Raw genomic sequence first — 6,278 nt, forward strand, 5'->3', positions numbered from 1 at the left:
GCTGTGGCTCAAGTGGTAGAGTGCTAGCCTTGAGCTGAAGATCTGAGGAACAGCACCCAGGCCCAGAGTTCAAGCCACACAACCGGACCCCCACAGAAAAAGAATGATTTTGTATTTTATTTTCCTTTGATTCATTTATTTATTGATTACTGTATTTAGTATTTTTATACACATAATATTTATTACATTTTGCACATTTTTATAAAATTATACCCAATAATTGAGGACATTGACTCATTTTCATTAATATTTTATTAAGTGTTGAAACATAATACATAAGTAAATGGAAGCATTTGTCACAGTCTTTACATGATTAGAGTCTCTCACAAGTATGAGCTTTGTCTTATTTATCTTTGGAAACTTTCTATCAGGTTTTCTTTAGATGATTTATACTCAGAAGCCTTTTCTTGAGGATAGGCAAGTGAGGTATAAAGTTGTGAGGGTGGGGCTAGAAATGTGGATTAGTGGTAAAGTGCTTGCTCAGCATGCATGAATGCCAGTGTTTGAATCCTCAGTGCCACATACTCAGAAAAAGCCAGAAGCTATGGAGTAGCTCAAGTGGCTAGCCTTGAGAAAAAGAAGCTCAGAGAGAGTACCCAGGCCCTAAAATCAAGCCCAGGACTGTCTAAAACCATAGGCCAGATGCCAGTGGCTCATAAGTGGAACCGTAGCTTCTCGGGAGGCTGAGAGCTGAAGACCACAATCCAAAGGAAAGCCTGTTAGATTCTTATCTACAGTGAACCACCAAAAGAACCCATCTGGCATTTTGGATTAAGTGCTAGAGTGTTCACCTTGAGCTGAAGGGCTCAGGGTGGTCAGTGCCCAGGCTAGAGTTCGAGACACACAACTGGAAAAAGAGTGAGGGTTAATTAAAATACTTTTCCTATTTGCTAATTACAAGAACATTCTTTGGAACATGAACACTGATGCCCACCAGAATTGGACTCAGAGCTCAAGGTTCAAGTGTAGCACATACATATGCCCATCCTCTCAGACTATAGCATTGTAATATTGTGTCCTACAGGGTTCTTAAAGGTCCAAGGTTAAAAGGCTTAATATGCTACACAAGCCCTTTGTGATAAGCAGTTGACTTGTATTGTCAATGTCATTACAGTTCTGAACCTAGCAGAGCACAAGTAGGTCATGCCCATCACCCTAGCTCAGGAGGCTGAGGTCTCAGGATCACAGGGTGAAGCCAGCCAGGGCAGGAAATCTATGACAAAATGACTTCAATTTCTGAAAGGTCAGATATTCAAGAGCTTCGTGTGTCTCCCTTGGTGATGAGAAATTACTTGCACATTAAATGTTCTTATAGTACTTGAGCTATAGAAGAAGGAAAGATCCATTATTGACCTATCCTGGATTCAGATGAAGTTCTCAGGATCCAAGCCCTAGCTGTGTTAGCAGGAAGAACTCCTGTGTAACTCTGTAATAGAAGGACAGAAAACAGTTTCAAAAACCAGTCTAGGTGCAGAGACCAGGCCTACAGGATTAGGAGGCAGAACGTACACACTCAACAGGGAAGTGAACTGCAAAACCACTTCATTTATTCCAGGCACAACCAGCATTGGGGAAAACCTGTAAAATTTGTTAAAGTTACACCAGGGCCAGGCTTTACTCGGCCTCTTCAAACAATGACTAATGAACCTTCCTCCCTCATGTGAAGGGAGCCTCAGGCTACCGTTAGGTTACCAATAGAGAGCCAGTTTAGTGGGGGAGAGGGGAGGAATAGAGTAGAGAAACCCTGCTCTCTGGTATTAGGGAGTGGGTTTTTGACTCTCCATCTGTCAGATTTGAACACCCTTCTACCTCTGCCAGTCCATTCTCCTTCCTTAATTCTCCACATAATTAATGCAAATCCCCAGACTAACTAGAGGCAGGACTGTTTCTATTTTGTCTCCAAGCACATGATTTTGAACCTAGCTCTGCCCTCTTGACTCTGCGGCCCTTGGTTGCCTGAGAAGTGGGAAAGAGACAGTCTTCCTGCTCTGTGGTTATGTGAAGGCACACTGCAAAAGGCCTCCTGACTGGGAAGTGTTCCCTTCTTTCCTCTTGACGTCCAAAGATTAAACTATCATATTTCTTTCTTTCTTTCTTTCTTTCTTTCTTTCTTTCTTTCTTTCTTTCTTTCTTTCTTTCTTTCTTTCTTTCTTTCTTTCTTTCTTTCTTTCTTTCTTTCTTTCTTTCTTTCTTCCTTTCTTCCTTTCTTTCTTCCTACCTACCTAGGTATCTCTTTGCCAGGTCTTGAGTTGAACTTAAGGCCTGGGCACTGTCTGTATCACTCTACTACTTGAACCACAACACCAATTCTGGCCTTTTCTGTGTATGTGCTCCTGAGGAATCGTACCCAGGGCTTCTTGCATGCTAGGAAAGCACTCTCTCACTAATCCACATTCCCAGCCCCCTCATAAGTATGCTACCATTACATAAGTATGCTGCCATTTTACTTCCTCAAGTTTAATTTTCTGAAGACTGGTTACTTCTAAGAAACCCTACCTTGTGTACCCTTGCCTGATTTGTGACTGTTCCTGCATTGTCCTCATAATAAAATGTAAATAAAGACTGCTGAAATCTTCAGTGTGCATCATATAAGGACACAGGCCTGGAACCCTGGAAGAGAAAGACATGAAGAGGATGATGCAGTAGGCGCAAGGATCATATGTGAATAATAAATAAATAAATAAATAAATAAATAAATAAATAAATAAATAAATAAATAAGAGAAGCATCATTGCATACAGTGTGTTTGAACTCAGGGAGGTAATATACACACATAAGTAAGTAGGGCACTGATTCATAAACGTGGCGTTCTCTTTTTGAAAACGTTTTTGAGGCTATCCCATGGCTTAAACTCAGGGCCTGATGCGTTCCTCAGCTGTTTTTCCCAAGGCTGAGGCTTTTCCACCGCCACAGCTCCACTTCCAGCCATCTGGTCGTTAATCGGACATAAGTGCCTCCCAGGCTTTCCAGCATGGTCTAGCCTGTTTCATCTGCTTGGCTTTCTCTCTCAAAGCCCCATTTCTACCTTCTGGTCCACTGCTCCACTTCTGGTTTTCTGGTGGTTTATTGGACATAAGAGTCTCACAGACCTCCTGCTCAGGCTGAATATATATCATACATATGTATTTTCATAGATATTACATATTGTACCTAGGGCACAATATTTCCACAGAAAGGAAATTAGGTCAACATTGGCTTCTTACTCCACCAATTGACTTCAGCACTCCTGGGATTTGAACTCAGGGCCTGGAATGTCCAATTCATCAAGGGGTCAGTTTAAGCACAGCAGCCTCAAACAAATTCAAGGCCAGGCAGTTCCCAAGACCTGAGTTCTAGCCCCAGGAGTGGTCAATATATAAATAGTTAGATGTGTAAATTGCTGCAAATAAATGTATATATATATATATATATATATATATGGAGAGAGAGAGAGAGAGAGAGAGAGAGAGAGATGTATATGTATATCCCAAAGTACATTTAAATATAAATATATTATAGAATGTGAGATGTCTGTACATTATTAAATGACATTTAACATATTACTAATAATTATTAGGTATTAAATTATTCCTCCATTTAATGAAGTATCATGGATTAAGGCACAATAAAGTATTGCCTTGTGTAAATGAAGCTCAGAGATAATTTCTAGGCTCATAGTTGAAACCTCAGGATCTGCACTAAAAAGAAAGAGCCAGTAATTCCATGTGTCTGTGTATATATGCATGTATTTCTATCAGTGAACATCCATAGTCATTAGGAAAAATAGCACCCAGCTAAGAAATTTGCTTTGAATAGAATGATATCATAGCACAGAGAGTGCTTTCAAGATAGTGCATGCCCCTGGTCAAAAAATTAAGACAATGGCTTGGAATTTGCACCATTTTTCTGGCAGGCCTGGGATTTCAACTCAGTGTCTGATTAACTCTTTGGCACTGTAGGGGAGGGGAAACTCACCATCGTTGAAGACAAGAATTTCAGACCAGTTTCGAGGGCCTGAATTCAAGCCCTAGCCCTGGAAAAAATAATATTCATACATGAGATCTATTTACATACATGTGTTTACTCCCTATGACATTTATTACCCTTATTTATTTTTTATTTATTTTATTTCGTATTATTACATATATCACATTTATTTCATTTATTACATCTTATCACATGGATTTATTTGCATATGGATTATACATCATCCTGAGACCCACAACTTTCACAGAGAAGGAAAACAATGGGTCAAAATTGGCTTCTGACTCCACATATAAACTTTTGGCCATGCTGGGATTTGAACTCACAGCCCACAATGCACAAATCATGAATGGGTCAGTTGTAAAACAAAAGCTTTTGGCAAACTGAACTGCCAGCCAGTTCTGAATACCTGTGATCATGCAATAGTAGTGGTGGATAGATAGATAGATAGATAGATAGATAGATAGATAGATAGATAGATAGATAGATAGATAGATAGATAGATAGATAGATAGATAGATAGATAGACGTGTAGTTTGCTATGTATATGAGAGAGAATGTGAGAATATTGAATTATATATATTATGAATTATTAGTTATTAAATTATGCCTCTTTTTAATGAAGTATCATGGTTGAATACTTATTAAAGCATTAATGTAAAAGTAGTCAGTATTCCATAATTGGGAGAAGCATACCATGTTGGTAGAATGGAAGACATTATCCAATACTTTTTGTGTGGCAATTCTATAAGAGAATTATTAACTAATTGCAAATTTAATTGTTACTTTTATAACATTCCATTAGGCATTCCCATGGATAGGAATGATTTTCTCAAGATCTCCCTCCATTTGTAGGTGGCAGTACTGTCACTTTAACTCCAGGCCTGGGTATTTTACTTTGAAATGCAAGCCATTGGAATTACACTGTGAAGATTTCAGATTGTCAGGATGAAAGAAAAGAATGAGAAGGAAAGAAAGCCAAGTGTCAGTGGATCCTACCTGTAATCCTAGCTCTTCAGGAGGCTGAGAGGTAGAGAATGCCAGTTTGAATTCAGCCAGGACAGGAAAATCCACCACACTCTTATTTCTGAGGGATTACAGGAATAAAAAATCCCCATGAATGGGGCTATGGCTCAAGGGCAGAGCATTAACCTTAAGCACAAGAACTCAGGAGGGACAGTGCCTAGGCTCATAGTAAAACTCCCGAACCTGGCAATTAAAAGAAAATCCAGTAACCACATGTCTCCCCATGTATGTACGCATGTATTCCTATTGGTGAAGGTCCAGAATCCCTATAATGAAAGGCATCCAGCTAGGAAATTTGCTTTGAATAAAATGATTTCATAGCACAGAGAGAGTTTTCAAGACAGTGCATCTTCCGGGGCTCCTCTCACTGTTCCCATTGTAGCCTGAGGGACTGCTGGAAGAAGACTTCCTCATTATTGGAATAAGCAGACAAAAGGCCTCACTCCTGTAGAGCTGAGTGACAAAAAACTCTTTCTAGGCCAATTAGTGAGGAGTGTGAGTGGGCTCTGAAGGCCAGGAGAAAAAGGCCTCTTTGTATCTCAAGCTATCTCTCTGCGGAGAGCTCTGTTGTGACAGGAAGCCTTCATTTGTGCCACCTCCCGTGGCAGGCCAAGTTCCCTGCACTTATCCTGTATTTGTTAGACTATGTTCCAGTGTTGAAAAAACCTGCTACAATTAATTCAAGGGTTCTTTTGGCAGACAACTAAGGAGCTGAACCTAATAAAATGATCCATTATTGGCAATGATGCTTCCCTGGGTTTCCAGAAGCTTGCTAAATCAAAGTACATGTGTAATATTACTATGCTTCATGTCATCTATGGCTGGTGAAACTCATCAGGTTTTGAAACTTTGACCACTCCTAGTTGGGCCCTGGGTGGCTGTGTTTCAGGGTTGAACACAGGACCTGGATACTGACCATGAGCTCAGAGCAGAAGCTCAGTGCTTTATCATTTCTTGTCACAGCTTCACTTCTGTTATCTCTCTCTCTCTCTCTGTGTGTGTGTGTGTGTGTGTGTGTGTGTGTGTGTGTGTGTGTGTGCATGTATGTGTGTTCATACACTTGTCCTGGAGCTTCAACTCAGGACCTGAACACTGTACCTGAGTTTCTCCTGTACAAGGATAGCACTCTACCACTTGAGGCACCCAGACTCTTCAGGCTTTTTTCTGGTGTAGTACTAAGGAATCAAACCCAGGGATTCATACATGCAAAGCAATCTACTCCTAAGACACATTCCCAGCACTCTACTTCAGGTTTCTTTCTTTCTTTTGTTGGAAGTTGGAGGAATTTA

The sequence above is a fragment of the Dipodomys merriami genome, unplaced genomic scaffold (assembly GCF_024711535.1).
Source record: "Dipodomys merriami isolate MVZ:Mamm:240054 unplaced genomic scaffold, mDipMer1.0.p SCAF_295, whole genome shotgun sequence".
Lineage (NCBI taxonomy): Eukaryota > Metazoa > Chordata > Mammalia > Rodentia > Heteromyidae > Dipodomys > Dipodomys merriami.